Source organism: Mobula hypostoma, chromosome X2, assembly GCF_963921235.1.
Source record: "Mobula hypostoma chromosome X2, sMobHyp1.1, whole genome shotgun sequence".
NCBI classification, from domain to species: Eukaryota; Metazoa; Chordata; class Chondrichthyes; order Myliobatiformes; family Myliobatidae; genus Mobula; species Mobula hypostoma.
Window position 1 is genome coordinate 22,756,435 of NC_086129.1, and position 17,520 is coordinate 22,773,954.

Sequence of the window (17,520 nt, forward strand, 5' to 3'; positions counted from 1 at the left end):
TCCCCTTGCAAATAACAACTCTTGAACCATGCTTTCATCATCTATGAAGCGAACGTAGCCAAGAAGCAAACATTTGTTCCCTGGCAGAGGCATTTCTGTTGTCCTAAGTATGTGGCACAATGTGCATTCCACATATTCAGATATTTCAATAGTTCATCTTTGAACAGAATTGTCACTGAGTAGAATCGCTTTAATTGTTTGACCTGGTGACATATGCTAAACCGTATTCAGAACTTTCTTTACTGCTGGCAGAATCAGTTCTTCTCCAATTGTATGGGGCTTTCTAAATTTAGCAATGAGCAATGAAATGTTGTGTGAAGCACACAAACCATCACTGTTTTGTTGTGAAGTGCTAGCAAACATGTTTTGAAATATGGGCTACTGAAAGGCAGTCAAGACCATTCGAAAGGGCAGATTCTTAACTTTGAACACCATACCCTAACTCACAGGAACTGTGTCATTATGAGATTAGAGTATGGGACTCATACTATCTAACACTAGACTATAGTAGCGAATGGCAGTAACGTGCGGGCCGGGTCCGGAAATTACACGATTTCTTCAGTCCAGTTTTCTGGTATGGCATATATAGAAGTGCCGAATGTTTATAATAAGTAATTCACTTCTTAAATTAAGCCTGTAATACCTCAGCTGCCCCCCTTGCTACCGAACCCCACCTTAGAAACACCCACAAACCCCAGGAGGGGCAGGGCGATATTGCCTACTTTGCGATCCACTGATTTAGATGTTGTCTGTTATCTTCCCACATTGCAATTCATCTGCAATTTAAGTGTGCCCATATATGGCATGAATCATGCTGAGGAACAGAGCAGAGTTTCTGTGCTTTCACAGACCTTTCTATCCTTCACGTTTTGTTCTGCCTTATTCTGCCTGGTTTGTTCTCGCTCTCTCTTCTTCCTGATCCTTGCCTGAGTGAGTTTCTCTTCATTTCCCTTTCACTGTATATATCCCCGTGTTCCTTCCCCCTTTGTACCCCATGTTACTTCCTTGTGGTTTTTTTTCTATTTTTTTGTCTTTATCTCCTTTACTCATTCTCTCTGTTGGTAGGCCACTGTGAGTTGTCCCAAGAGTGTAGGTGAGTGGTAGAATCTGGGGGCAGTTGTTGGGAATGAGGGAAGAATAAAATGAGATTAGTGTAAAAGGAGCCGTACAGGAGCAAGATAGATCAGCTGGTCGAGTGGTGCCGCAACAACAGCCTTGCACTCAGTATCAGCAAGACCAAGGAATTGATTGTGGACTTCAGGAAGAGGGAGTCTGGAGAACCGACACCAGTCCTCGTCGAGGAGTTGGTCGGCAGTGGAAAGGGTGAGCAGCAACAAATTTCTGGGTGTCAACTTCTCAAAGGATGTATCTTGGGCCCAACACTTTGATGCAATCACAAAAAAGGCATGCCAGTGGCTCTACTTCATTAGGAGATTGAGGAGATTTGGCACAGAACACTCTAGCAAACTTTACTGACGCACCGTGTAGAGCATTCTGATGGGTGGCATCACAGCTTGGTGTGGAGGCACTAATGCACAGGATAGAAAGAGTTTGCAGACGATTGTAGATTCAGCCAGCTCCATCAAGGACGCAACCTTCCAACAAGGACACCTTCATTAGGCAGTGCCTCAACTAGGTGGCATGATCATTAAGGAACTTGACCACCAAGGACACGCCCTCTTCTCATTACTATCATCAGGGAGGAGGTGCAGGAGCCTGAAGACCCACTCTCAACATTTTAGGAACAGCTTCTTCCTCTCTGCCATCAGACTTCTGAAGGACCATAAGCCAAACACCACCTTATTATTCCCCTTTCACAATATTTATTTATTTATTTGTTTGTTTGCTTGATGATTCTTTGCAAGCTGTCCCCACCTTATACTCTTCTTACATTAATTATAATAAACCTACTATCTTACTGGGTGGTGGGGTGGAGGTACATCTCTACCAAAGTAGGTGTAAAGTGCTCCTTCCCTCCACTAGCCTGCAGGTCACCCTTGGGCAAGGTGTAGCACCTGCTTAGCCACCCCCCACGATCAGGGTCATGTAAAGCCATGGGGGAAGTAATGGATGGTCATATGAGCAGCCGGTGCACATCACAAATCCTGGTGATGGGACTACTGATGCCAGGCAGACGCTCCCTAAAGAGTATCGTTAATGGCTGGATTTATCTGTCTTGTAAAGGCACTGCCAAGAAGAAGGCAATGGCAAACAAATTCTGTAGAAAAATTTGCCAAGAACAATCATGGTCACGGAAAGACCATGATCGCCCACGTTAGACAACATGGCATATAATAATGATGATGACGATGACTAGTTTATGTCTAAGACTGGCAGAGTTACTAACAAAGTTCTTTTAAATATCAGTAGCACTGCAGCGCTACATAGAGCGGCAGCACTATCTTCTGCATACTGTTTTCTTTTTACTACCTCCTTGCACTTAAGTATGGCGTGATCTGTATGGTTGCATACAAACACACTTGTATCACGTTATATGTGATAATAATAAGCCAGTACCAATGCCAATGCCTTTACTGCTGCTCCTGTGGTTTCTCTCTACATCTTAGGCAGGTGTACTGCCCCACAAGCCCTCCACACGAAGCAAGAAGCTTCAGGACCGAATGCAGCCTGCGTGAGTCTTGGGTACCTGCTCCACATAAAGGTGATGTAAATCCATAACTGAGGTCCCAGTGGTGGGTTTGGGGGCTGGGCCGGGCAGCTATCTCATGTCCAAACCAGCTGCAGCCCAGCCACCCCTCAGATGAAGCTTCTGTACCAGTGATGGGGTGATTGAGTTGCTTTTGAATTTATCCTTCAACCTGCCTAATGTTCCTTTTCTATATGCAGCATTCATTCATTTCCAGAAGCCTCCTGAAAGGAGCCATCAATTTCACTGTTAAAGGTGCTCTAAAATGGCAAGTTGTTTTTCTTGATGACAGGTAACCGGAGAAGAAAGAGAACAAAATGTTTCTCCAATAACTCCAAGCACTCCAAGTGCCTCCACAGGTCAATCCCATGAATGTTGCACTGTACTAATCCCCACAGTCACTGCCATCCTGCACAAGTTCTGTACAACAGTGCAGGCAAGGAGAGTGAGAAACAGAAAAGATCCCACTTCTAATCACAAATTCCTACGCTAATGTGTGTGAGTGTATGTGTGTGTGTGTGTGTGTGTGTGTGTGTGTGTGTGTGTGTCTGTCTGTCTTAGGTATTTGTCTGTGTGTATGTCCATATGTCTGTCTGTATGTATGTTCCTGTGTATGTATATCTGTGGCTGTCTGTCTGGTGTTGATGTATGTGTGTGTGTGTGTGTGTGTGTGTGTGTGTGTGTGCGTGTCTTTATGAACGTGTCTGATTTTTGCATGTGGGTTTGCGTGCGTGTGTGTGCATGCTTTTAAGCCTCTTTGTGTGTGGGGGGGGAAGGGGGAATGGGGTTCAATAAACTCATGAACCCGCATGTTAATGTGTGTGTGGGTCTGTGGGTGATGTAGGATGAGTATGTGTGTATAACTGAAGGTAGGGACATCCTGATGTTCAGTTATTAATCTCCTTGATGAGGTCTGCACAATTATATTGTATTTCAGCTGCTTTCTAGTGGAGTGGAGTAAACGCAATGGTCAATGTGCACTGACGGATTAAACAGGGAAGAGGCAAGTTGACCTTTCGCTTCAATGAGTTCAAAATCCCATCCTCCCTCAGCTCTTTTTTTTTAAATCTCCATAAGATGCCAAGTACCAAATTAGTTTTTCTTTTGCTCTGGCCTTCCTTCCTGGACAATTAATGCCATTATTTTCTGAACCATCACTGCCTGCTGGAAGCTGCTAATGAATGTTGAGCTGCCAGTTCCCATTAGAAGGAGTCCCAGCCAAGCCTGATTGACCTGTCAGAGGGAGTTTGGCATTCTGGTTCTGAGGTAGTTCAAAAAGTTTTGTGCATTTGGTGACTGGCCAGGAGCAATAACTGCCCCCATCCAACAGAAATCTGACTATTGGAATCAAAAATCAGAGGTTTGTCCTTGCCTCGGGAGCGGGTTTGACAAAGTGCATCATGGGCATCTTGGTCATCATGGATGAGTTGGGCAGAAGGGGCTGTTATGATTTTATCTGCCTGAAATAGCCAGAGCATGGAAGGTGAGTTTTAAGGTTGCTCTTTGGCTGTGGAGTGGGAATATGAATGACATAAGTGATCTAAGCTGCACTGGAAAATACGTATGTGTGTGAGGATGTGGAGTGAGGTGTGTTTCACACTCAGACCCAGTTGTCATTACAGCCAGGTCTGCTGCCAATACCCCTACACAAGCTCACACACAAAGTATAGCATGGTGAGTAAACTGTTTAAGTTAATCTGTGAGCCTGGAGCCAGAGGAGGTAGAAAAAAGTATTACCTTTGCTATTCATAGTACCTCTGTTATGCATAGGATTTTCAAGTGCAACTAATAGTGAGTTAAGTATTTTAATAGCCATCAGTGGCCACTTTATTAGGTACACCTGTGCAGCTGCTTGTCAGTGCAAATATCTAATCAGCCAATCATGCAATCATAAAAGCATGCAGAACTGGTCAAGAGGTTCAGTTGCTGTTCAGGCCAGACAGCAGAATGGGAAAGAAATGTGATTTGAATGACTTCGACCATGCAATGATTATTGGTTTGAGTCTCTCAGCAACCGCTGATCTGGGACTTTCATGCACAACAGTCTCTAGAGCAGGAGTTCCCAGCCATTTTTATGCTATGAACTCCTACCATTAACCAAGGGGTCTGTGGACCCCAGATTGGGAACCCCTGCTCTAGAGGTTACAGAGAGTGGTGCGATAAACAAAAAGCATCCAGCGAGCAGCAAATAATAGTGGCCACTTACCAAACACCGCACACATCTTTCGGATGTGGAAGGAAACTGGAGTATCCAGAGGAAACCAACACAGTCACATGGAGAACGTGCAAACTCCACACGGAAAGCACCCGAGGTCATGATTGAACTGGGACTCTGGTGCTGTGAGGAAATGGCTCCACAAGCAATATCATTAAAAAACTTACGCCCAGTGCTGACACTGATCCAGGTCTAGAGAAGTAATGCAACTGGAACTTTCACATGGATGAAACTATCAGCTCTGCCCAGACTTGTCATCAATTAATGACCATTGTTTAAAACATCCCTAATATGGAACAAGGGACAGGATTGTTTATCATGTGCCCTGCCTAGTATATTTTTCACAAACAACATCATTAAAGCAAGCTTTACTGTCACTTTTCTCAGAGCTGTTTGTCGGACTCCACTGAAATTGTCTGTCACATTTCTTGCATTGTCTTGGTGACTATAGTTCAAAAGTGCTTCACTGAGCGGTGCCTAGCCACACAACTGTTTCACTAGGCAGAGCTCAAGCACCATCTACGAACTTGCCGATGACACAACTATTGTTGGCAGAATTTCAGATGGTGATGAGAAGGTGTACAGGAGTGAGACAGGTCAGCTGGTTGAGTGGTGTTACAACAGTATGAGCAAGGAGCTGATTGTGGACTTTAGGAAGGGTAAGTCGGAAGAACATACATTGAGAGATCAGAAGTGGGAAGGGTGAGCAGTTTCAAGTTCCTGAGTGTCAACACCTCTGAAGATCTATCCTGGGCACAACATATCGATGCAATTACAAAGAAGGCACAACAGCGGCTATGTTTCGTTAGAAGTTTAAGAGGCGTGGTGTGTCCCGAAAGCATTCTAATTGTTTGCCTCATCATCTTGTATGGAGGGGCACTGCACAGAATCAGATAAAGCTGCAGAAAGTTATAAACTCAGTCAGCTTGATCATGGGCACGAGCCTCCCCAGCATTGAGGACATCTTCAAAAGGCAGCATCCATCAGTAAGGACCCCCATCACCCAGGGCATGCTCTCTTCTCAGTACTACCATCGAGGAGGAAGTACAGGAGTCTGAAGACACACACTCAACACTTCAGGAACAGCTTCTTCCCCACCACCATCAGATTTCTAAATGGCAATGAACCCATGTATACTACCTCACTATTTTTTTTCTTTTTTATTGTTCTCATTTCCCACTACTTACTTAATTTAACTTTTATATTATATATGTATATATATGCACTGTATGTATGAATATATATGCTGTATACATACAGTACTGTGCAAAAGTCTTAGGCACATACATATAGCTAGGGAGCCCAAGACTTCTGTAATTTTATGTACTGCACTGAACTGCTGCTGCTGCAAAATAACAAATTTCACGACATATGTGAGTGATGATAAACCTCATTTTGATATCGGTCTCTATTTTTGCCTGAGGGTGGGAAAGGGGCAGGGAGAGGAGAATCATGGTTGGGAAAAGGGGAAGGGAGAGGGGAGGGAACGGGAAACACCAGAGGGACATTCTGTAATGATCAATAAACTAATTGTTTGGAATCAAATGACCTTGCCTGGTGTCTCAGGGCTGGGTGTGTCTGCACCTGCACCACCCCCTGCCCCTGACACTCCTTTGCTGCCACCTGTCCCACACCCCTCCCGTGGCACTCCACCCTCACCGTACCAAACATCCTTTGCTCCCACTGGATTTACAAACTTGCTCTCCACTCCACGTTGACAAAGACAGTAAGACAGTACTGTGCAAAAGTCATAGGCACCCAAGCTACAGTATATATATATATATATATGTGTGTGTGCCTAAGACTTTTGCTCAGTCCTGTATATACACCAAGACAGCTTTACTCATAAGCCCTTCAATGTGAATTATTACATTTCTATGGAGTAACATGTTTAAATTGGAAAACTCTTGAGAGGAGTATTTCCTGTTAGATTTACAACCTCCAATAATTCTTGTTATGATGAAGATGGGATGTATACAGAGGAGCCTGAACTTGGTACCAAATAAATGTGCAAGTCAAAATAATCAATGGTGTTATCCCAATCCTAACTTCATTCTGCACTGCATTACGCTCTACAAACCTTAAATCATTCTTCACTACTGCTTTCCCTATTCGACCCTCAGCTTTCCTCAACACCTCACTGTCATCGTCACTGCATCTCAAATTCTTCCGTTTGTTCTGCACATCCCACAGCATACGCTGTTCAATGCAGGCAATCTCCGAGTTACATAAACTTCCCTTTCCACAGAACTGTCCCTGAACTGAGTTTTCAATAAGTCAGAATTGAACAATTACATTGAGGGTCAATTAACATGGACATTTATTAATTCTCTTGTGTACTTACAATGGTACAGGATCAGAATGTTGCACCTTCAATGGCCACTGTCATTGGCCTTAAAGTATCAATCAATGATGCATTGTTTGATAAAGTATCTTACGAGATTATTTATCTATCTGTCTGTCTATTTGTTTATGCATTCATTCATTCATCCATTCATTATATATCTTTCTATTTTTTTTGTCTATTTATCTATTTAGAGATACAGCACGGTAACAGACCCTTCTGGGCTAACGAGCCCTCACTGCCCAATTACACCTAGGTGACCAATTAATCTACTAACCCATACATCTTTGGAATGTGGGCGGAAATTGGAGCACCCGACGAGAATGTACAAATTCTTTACAGACAACGGCAGAATAGAAGTGTCAGTTTCCAAAGCAAATGCCTTATGTGGCCTCCCCTTGTAATCTGGCAGCCTGCGTTCTTAAGGATAATGGTGTGTGTTTGATTACTAGGGGAAGGTTACATGTAAACAGGGTTTAAAAAAAAGACTGGTTGTCTTTTGTTTCAACTAGCTGTTTCCCCTATTTCTTGACTCCTGAAAAATGTTTATATTCCTCCAACTAACTTTCCTATCTTGAAAAATTCTTTGAAATATATGAAAGAACTTGCTTAAAGCTGGAATTTTGTAAGTCAGGTCTTCAGTGACCAGGAGAGCCCCTGCACAATTAGGACACCCCTCACTACAATCCTCACTGCATCCCTCAATATAATCCTCATTACACCCCTCACAGTGCTCCTCTCTGCACTCCTCATTGCAATCCTCAGTGCATTTGTGATTAGACACTTCACTCAACTCCTGACTTTACTCATCACTACAATCTCACACCATTCTTACAACTCTCCTCACTACGGTCCTCACTGCATTCCTCACCACTCTCTTCATTACACTACACAGTGCTCACCGCACTTCTTAGATTCCTCACAGTGCTCTCACTGCTGCCTGCATTTTTCACTTCATTCCTCACAACGCTGCTCACATCCTTCGCCGCGACATAATTCAGTGAACTTACGCTACACTGTCCCCTGCAATTCTCTTTGCATTTCTCACAACACAACTTATGTAGCCTCAACACTGTCCTACAACACTCCTCTCTACACTGCTCGCTATATTTCACATTACGCAGCTGACGATATCCCTCACCATGTTTCTTACTGTCATCCTCATTCTACCTCTCCCCTCATTACCCGCAGCAAATGCTGCTTTGCTTCTCAGTTGTTGCCCTCTCAGAAACTTTCACCATTGCCTGTGTCTGCCCCCAGGAACCCTCTGCCCTCACTACCAGCCTTGAGTGACTGCACTTTCAGGATGAAGAAATATCATCAAACTTCACTAAATTTCCGGAATTAAGATTATCAGATGGTTGCTAGTGACATCAATGTTTGCCTTTTCTTTACATCTTCAAGAGACCTTGCTTCAACATCCATCATTACAGACCTTCACCATCCAGGACATGCCCCCTTCTCATTACTACCATCAGGGTGGAGGAAACGCGGCCTAATAACCTGCACTGAATGATGCAGAAACAATTTCTTCCCCTCCACCATCAGATTTCTGAACGGTCCATGAACCCAAGAACACGATCTCATTCGAGCAACACACACAAAATGCTGGAGGAACTCAGCAGCCGGGCAGCATTTATGGAAAAAAGTACAGTCGGCGCTTCGGGCCGAGACCCTTCGGCAGGGCACTGTCTCATTACTCCTTCGTTGTATTCTTTATTTGTTCTTGTGATTTAGGGTAATTGCTCAACTGTAAAATGACAAATTTCTCATCAGGTTAATCAGTGTTAATAGATCTGATTCTGATCACCTCAACAAGTAACATAGCCCGTGTAACAAGAGTGCCTGCACCTTTAAGAAAGGGAATTAGTAATCACTGTAATAAATAAAATGCAATTAGTTTTCCAGCCATTGCTCCAACAGGTAGTACAAAGCAACAGCCAAGACCAGTTGCTAGTTCCCACTGAACAATCTCCACCCTGCACTGAGCAGTAATTAAAGCTACTTATATTAGTGTCCCAGAGTCCAGACTTGTACTGAAATGCATTTTTAATTTAAATTTCCTTGCTTGGACCTGGAGGAAAGCTTGTGAGTGTCAATTAGAGGACAGCGGGATTCAAGGTCTTTTTTAACATCAACAATATTAGGATTGTAGATCTTGTGAAAGAAGGTGCTGATTAAAGTGGGCCAGGGTGATTTGTTTCCTTTTTAATTAAGACCTGAGTTTGCTTTCCTGCAAGAGTTGGTTTTTTTGTTCTTATCTAATTGCTTGGCAATGCTGCTTGTCTGATTTGGGGGATTGTGCTTCCCTCTTAAGGCTGAAGCCAATCCCCAGACGTTGTGCTTTGTGAAGCAATCGGCACTGAGCAGGGAACAAGCTTTTGCCAACCAGCCCGATGAGCTTTCAAAGATAAGAGTGAATGTATGTGTGTGAGCCCTTGGCAAAACCTTGCTAATCAGATTAACCTGTTACCGTGACAAATCATGGAATGCCTCCTGGGGGAGTGTTCTATGGTGAAGTGGGGGGTGTTGAGGAGTGGTTAAGTAATGCCCTGTTTTGGGTTGGAAGCGCAGTTTACATTTAAAGAAACATCTCACTTGGACAGGGTTGGTCTATACCCCTCAAAAACGTCCGAACTGTGGGACTGTGGTCCTGGGAGGCAATATCAAGCGGTGAGACTCAGACACCCCAATGGGCAGCTGACATTTGGCGCAGAGCAACTTTCACTCAAAACGGACTAATCAAATGGCATTTCATTCATTTGACCTGGCTTCATACCCGCTCACCTAAGGAAACTCGATCAATTCCGACCTTCAGATTTTTTATTGGCCCTCAGCCTGTTTGCGCAGGCGTCTGTGAATTTCCTGTGGCCCTGCATTAAGGCGCTGATGATCTAACTGAATGGTATTGCAGGCTCAGGGGTTGGGGGAGTGGGCAGGCCCTGTTGCATGTCCTACTCCTGTTTTATTTTTCCAAGTGGCTGTTAGAATAGGACTCATGAGTTGTGTTTGCTCAACATAAATCACCTTCATTCCCACTTGCAGACATGAAACCTCCATTCATTCATGACGCAGGCATTTACTATATGAAAGGAATGTATGAATGGAAGTCTTGTTGATCTGGCAAGGAAGGCCATATATGGAGAATAAATATACACTTATTTTGCCACACAGATAAATGAAGGAAAATTATGAATGACTGCCCACATGTAAATGCTAGCTTCCTTAAAGTGAGGTGAGAAACTGTATACAGTTAGTTATTCATATAAAAGAGTTGTGACCGAATTCCTCATCACACAAGGGCTCTCCTGTACCTGGCACTTATTTTTCTGGTGAGAGTTGGCATGGACCCGAAGGGTACGGTTTGCATCAGGTAATGTGCACTTCCGGACCCTGTCTCCTCCGCCCCGGGGATGTGCGGGGATGTGTTTAGCATAAGGGTACTTTAGGTCAAATCTGCTTGCTGCTTCCACTCACATCCTGAAACTTCCTGCTCTCCAATGGCTCACAGAAGCAGCTTTGCTGTGTTTTTTTTTTCTGTTCCCCCCTCCCCACAGCAAGTTCTTCGTTATTCTGTTTTAGTTGTTGATTTTTAGCCTTGTATCACCACACCGGAATAACTCATTCCTCTGTTAATCCTTTGTATGGCCTACTTTGTATAATCAACTCCCAGTTTTAAGGTTTCCTTTACAATACAGCTTCCACTTTCAAATCGAGAAGCCTTTCTCCAGCTCTCATCCTTATACTTCCTGTGTCCTGCTTCTCCCCTCTTCCCCAGAAGATTTGTAGGATTAACAAACCAGATGCTGGAGGAACTCAGCAGGTCAGGTGCCGTCTTTAGAGGGAAATGGGCAGTCAATGTTCCAGGTCGAGGCAACCACTAAGTTTCTCCACCACCTTGTTTGTTGCTTCAGGCTGCAGCATCTTGCATCTCCACTCAACTTTGTAAATTTGTTGCTAGTCTGCTTTAGTTGACAGCTTAATTCATATAGATCGATTCCTGTTTGCTGAAAGTAGATCTGATGATGATTGCTTAGATACTGTAGGCATCCTCTTTGGGCCCTGCTTCTGCTTCTGACTGGTCCAAGAACTGGCGATCGTAAGGGCGGATTCCTGACTAGTGACAGGACCAGATTTTGGTGGCTGTAAGGCTGACTGAAGTAACTACAGGCCCTCAACGTGGGGACTCGAGGACAGAGAGATTAGCTGAGCACCAACAGCTCCTAGTAACCACATACCTTTGTAGTGCTTTCAGGAGTGTAAAGGCTGAAATTTATGTTTGCTAACTATTGGCGAAACAGAAGCCATCTTCCTTAGTCCCTGTCACACATTCCTTGCTATTGTATCCATCTAATACACCCAACCATCTCTCTCCATGGTAACCGATCTATCGACCCATCCCTCTCCCTGTAAACTAGTCCATCCTTCTCCATAGCACCAACCCATTCACCATCCCTCTCCTGAGCAACCAAACCATCTATCCATCTCTCCCCCTGACAACCAATCCATCCCATCCATCCTTCTATGTGGTCATGGTCTGCAACTGCTTACAGTTATGGTATCATATTTCAAGATTCAAGGTTCAAGATTGTTTACTGCCATTCTTCAGTGCATGAGTGTAAAGGAGAATAAAATGATTATTACACTGGATCCAAAGCAGCATTAGAAAAATACAATAAGCATAAAGAACATGATAAAAAAACAAAGATAACACAATAAGTATAAATATAAAAGCAATCCTATAACCCACAAAGTACAAGTAACTGATCATATGTACATAAAGTGATGCTAGGTGATGTGTATGTAGTGCTGGTGGACTGGGTTAATGGGTGGAGGTGTTGATCAAACTAATGGCTTTGGGAAAGCAGCTGTTTTCGAATCTAACGGTCCTGCCGTGGATGCTCTGTAGCCTCTTCCCTGATGGGAGAGAGACGAATGGCCCATGAAGCCTCTCCTGAAACCTTCATCCAGGCCTTTGTTCCATTCAGACATGCTAATTTTAATGTCCTCCTGCTAACCTCACTCGATGTAGTTTCCATAAACTTGAGAGGATCAAAGGTTTTGTTTGCCGTGCTTTATGTCACGCCATTCTGTTTTCCCAGCCTTCTGTATTTGCTTCCAGGTGAAACTATCCTTTAGTTTGTAAATTCTCATCCTTGTTTTCCAAATCCCTCCCTCCCAGGCTGAAAATCCTCAAGGCACTTGCACCTCCTACATAAATTCTTCTCTACCTTTCATCAGTCAACCGTCACACTGTGTTTTTAATTGCCAAGCTCTGGAATTCCCACTCTAAATCCTCCACTTATTGCATTCTCTTTCCACCTTAAAGGCACAATTTAAACGTCTCTTCTCTGACAATGCTGTTGGCCATATATCACTTTATGTCCATTGCATCATTTCTTCATTTGGTAATATTTTAGCAAAGATATTTTTATATCCGCTTGATGGCTCTGGTCCTATACTCACTGGAGTTCAGAGGAAGGATTAAGGATAAAGGATCAACTTTATTCACCATATATACCTACATATATTAGGAATTTGCAGTGGTGTGTTGGCATGCAACAGCAAACAACAGCACTCAACAATAATAAAGAATAAAGATTTATATAAATATAAATTTAAAGGTTAAAGTACAGATATGGAATAAATGTGCATAAATACATAAATACCATAAATACAGAATGAGGAAGGATCTCTTTGAGACATACCGAACAATGAAAGGCCTAGCCAGAATGGTCATGAAGAAGATGTCTTCGACTGTGGGAGAGTCTAGGACCAAAGGGCACAGCCTCAGAATAGAAGGATGTCTCTTCAGAGAACAGAGATTAGAAGCAACTTCTTTAGCCAGAAGGTGATATACCTGTCAAATTCATTGCTGCAGATGACCACGGAGGCCAACTTATTGGATACAGTGCCTATAAAAAGTATTCACACCGCCCCCCTTGGAAGTCTCCATGTTTTATTGTTTAACAACATTGAATCACAGTGGATTTAATTTGGCTTTTTTGACACTGATCAACAGAAAAAGTACTTTCATGTCAAAGTGAAAATAGATCTCTACAAAGTGATCTAAATTAACTACAAATATAAAACATAAGATAATTTGATTGCATAACTACTCACCCCCTTCAATATGATGCACTAAATCATCACTGGTGCAGCCAATTGGTTTTAGAAGTCACATAATTAGTTAAATGGAGATTACTCTGTGTACTCAAGGTGTTTCAATTAACTGTAGTAAAAATACACCTGTATCTGGAAGGTCCAACTGCTGGAGAGACAGTATCCTGGCAAAAACTACACCATGAAGACAAAAGAATACTCCAAGCAACTCTGCGAAAAGGTTATTGAAAAGCACAAGTCTGGAGATGGATACAAGAAAATTTCCAAATCACTGAATATCCCTTGGAGTACAGTTGTCAATCATCAAGAAATGGAAAGTATATGGCACAGCTGTAAATCTGTCTAAAACAGGCTGTACTCAAAAACTGAGTGACTGTGCAAGAAGGGGACGAGTGACGGAGGCTACCAAGAGACCTATGACAACTCTGGAGGAGTTACAAGCTTCAGTGGCTGAGATGGGAGAGACTGCACATACAACTGTTGCCCGGGCGCTTCATCAGTTGCAGCTTTATGGGAGAGTGGCAAAGAGAAAGCCACTGTTTAAAAATCTCACATGAAATCTCAGCTAGAGTTTGTCAGAAGGTATGTGGGAGACTCTGAAGTCAGCTGGAAGAAGGTTCTATGGTCTGATGAAATCAAAATGAGCTTTTTGGCCATCAGACTAAACACTATGTTTGGTGTAAGCCAAACACCGTACATCATCAAAAACACACCATCCCTACCGTGAAGCATGGTGGTGGCTGCATCATACTGTGGGGATGTTTCACTGCAGCAGGCCCTGGAAGGCTTGTGAAGGTTGAGGGTAAAATGAATGCAGGAAAATACAGGGAAATCCTGGCGGAAAACCTGATGCAGTCTGCAATAGAACTGCCACTTGGGAGAAGATTTGTTTTCCAGCAAGACAATGACCCCAAGCATAAAGTCAAAGATACACAGGAGTGGCTTAAAAACAGCAAAGTTAATATCCTGGAGTGGCCAAGTCCGAGTCTAGACTTATATCCATTTGAGAAATTGTGGCTGGACTTGAAAAGGGCTGTTCACTCACGATCCCCATGCAATCTGTCAGAGCTTGAGTGGTTTTGTAAAGAAGAATGGGGAAAAATTGCAGTGACCAGGTGTGCAAAGCTGATAGAGACCTATCCACATTGACTCAAGGCTGTAATTGCTGCCAAAGGTGCATCTACTAAATACTCAAACACAAGGAATTCTGCAGATGCTGGAAACTCAAGCGACACTCATCAAATTTGCTGGTGAATGCAGCAGGCCAGGCAGCATCTCTAGGAAGAGGTACAGTCGACGTTTCGGGCTGAGACCCTTCATCAGGACTAACTGAAAGAAGAGCTAGTAAGAGATTTGACGAAGGATAGATTGGAAGAATGGGCAGAGAAGTGGCAAATGAAGTACAATGTTGGAAAGTGTATGGTTATGCACTTTGGCAGAAAAAATAAACGGGCAGATTATTATTTAAATGGGGAAAGAATTCAAAGTTCTGAGATGCAACGGGACTTGGGAGTCCTCGTACAGGATACCCTTAAGGTTAACCTCCAGGTTGAGTCAGTGGTGAAGAAGGCGAATGCAATGTTGGCATTCATTTCTAGAGGAGTAGAGGATAGGAGCAGGGATGTGATGTTGAGGCTCTATAAGGCGCTGGTGAGACCTCACTTGGAGTACTGTGGGCAGTTTTGGTCTCCATATTTAAGAAAGGATGTGCTGACGTTGGAGAGGGTACAGAGAAGATTCACGAGAATGATTCCGGGAATGAGAGGGTTAACATATGAGGAACGTTTGTCCGCTCTTGGACTGTATTCCTTGGAGTTTAGAAGAATGAGGGGAGACCTCATAGAAACATTTCGAATGTTAAAAGGCATGGACAGAGTGGATGTGGCAAAGTTGTTTCCCATGATGGGGGAGTCCAGTACGAGAGGGCATGACTTCAGGATTGAAGAGCGCCCTTTCAGAACAGAAATGCAAAGAATTTTTTTTAGTCAGAGGGTGGTGAATCTATGGAATTTGTTGCCACGGCAGCAGTGGAGGCCAAGTCATTGGGTGTATCTAAGGGAGCGATTGATAGGTATCTGAGTAGCCAGGGTATCAAAGGTTATGGTGAGAAGGCGGGGCAGTGGGACTAAATAGGATAAAATGGATCAGCTCATGATAAAATGGTGGAGCAGACTCGATGGGCCGAATGGCCTACTTCTGCTCCTTTGTCTTATGGTCTTATGGTCTTATATTTGTAATTCATTTACATCACTTTGGCACAAAAGAGCCTTTTTCTGTTGATCAGTGTCAAAAAAGCCAAATTAAATCTATTATGATTCAATGTTGTTAAACGATAAAACATAAAAGCTTCCGGCGGTGGCGGGGGGGGGGGGTGAATGCTTTTTATAGGCACTGTATATTTAAAGTGAAGGTTGATAGTTTCCTGATTAGTAAGTGGATCAAAGTTTACGGGGAGAAAGCTGGAGAATTGGGTTGAAAGGGACCCTTATCGATGGGCTGAATGGCCTACTTCTGTGACCTTGTCCTGTGGTCTTAGATTTACTGCGCTGAAGATGAAAATTGTTGTTCTTGAGTGCACAAGACGTTTGCCTATTCAGTGCAGGAAGCTACAGCTAACAAGGGGTTAAGTGCATGTGGAACTAATCCTTTGCAGACAGTAATGGATTTCTTTTACCTGATTACACCAAACAGCATGTCAGGAAATGAGACAGCTTGTTGTCTGCACATGTGGAGTTCACATGAAACAAACTTGTGCTTTCCTGAAGATTAGGACTGTTGAGAGATATATGATTAATTAGTGTGGAATCTTTGATGCAGATACTAGAAATCTGATTCATTATCCAGGTCTCAAATTCTTTAGGAGGTTTTCTGGTCCATTAACATCAAATATTTGGTATATTAATTTGGAAATGTTGATTCATTGATGAGGATTTTTGATTTGTGAAGAATATTTAATCCTTTGGCAATGAATCTATAATTCATTTTTGAATGTTTGATTTATTCGAAGATTCCTTTATGTCATTGTTGAGGAATCTTTCCTTCATGACAAACAATATTTCATTAATTTGCAATATGGGAAATTATTAATTCCTTGTGGGGAATATATGTTTCTTTGGCATGAAATCTTTGATTCGTTGGCACAGTTTATTATTAGGCTAATTTGGAGAAATTACTATTTTATTGACAGTTAATCTTTGATTTATTGGTAATTCAGTGGCTGGAATCTTTGATACAATTGCAGAAAATCTCCCATTCATTCATTCATTAAAATCCACAATATCTAGGTATATTTGCTCCACCTGTGTGGAATCATGTCTTCATTCTTGAATAATCTTTGATTCATTGTCAATGCGTCAATGATTCCCTGATGAGAAATCATAGTTTCACTGGCGACTAGTCCTTGATTTTTCTTTGTTGAAAAATTCATCAATTGATTGCTTGGAACCTTGGATTTAATGGCATTAAGTCTTTCATTCGCTGGAAAAACATTGTTTAATTTTTAAAGAGTTTTCTGATTCATTGGTGAGGAACCTGCAATAGATTTATGATGTACCTTTGCATACTTAGTGAAGGTTTTCTCATTCACTAACAAGGAATGCTTATCCGTTGATGTGTTGTATTTCCAAGTTAAATAGAAGGGGTCCAGGTACAATCTCCATAAAGCAATCTCATGTGTGACCAAATGTGAATCACAGAAGGATGCTCGACAGCTGTGGCAGGGCTTGAATGCTAGCTCCACTTACAAAGTGAAACTCAGTGACATATGTGACAACAAGGTTTCACTCACAGATGAGCTCAATGCCTTCTATGCTCACTTTGACTGTCAAAACATGGAGGCTCCTTCACAAACTCCCATAGTTCCCCAACAACTCAGAGGCTAGCATGAGGGCATCCTTCAGGAGGGTGAACCCATGGAAAACATCTGGCCCATATGGACTATGATTATGAAGACACATAGTCCCATTTTATTGTCATTTAGTAATGCATGCATTAAGAAATGATATAATATTTCCTCCGGTGTGATATCACAAAACACAGGACAAACCAAGACTGAAAAACTGACAAAACCACATAATTATAACATATAGTTACAAACAGTGTAACAATACCATAACTTGATGAAGAAGTCCATGAGCACAGTAAAGTTCAAAATTTCTCAAATGTCCCACATCTCACGCAGACGGGAGAAGG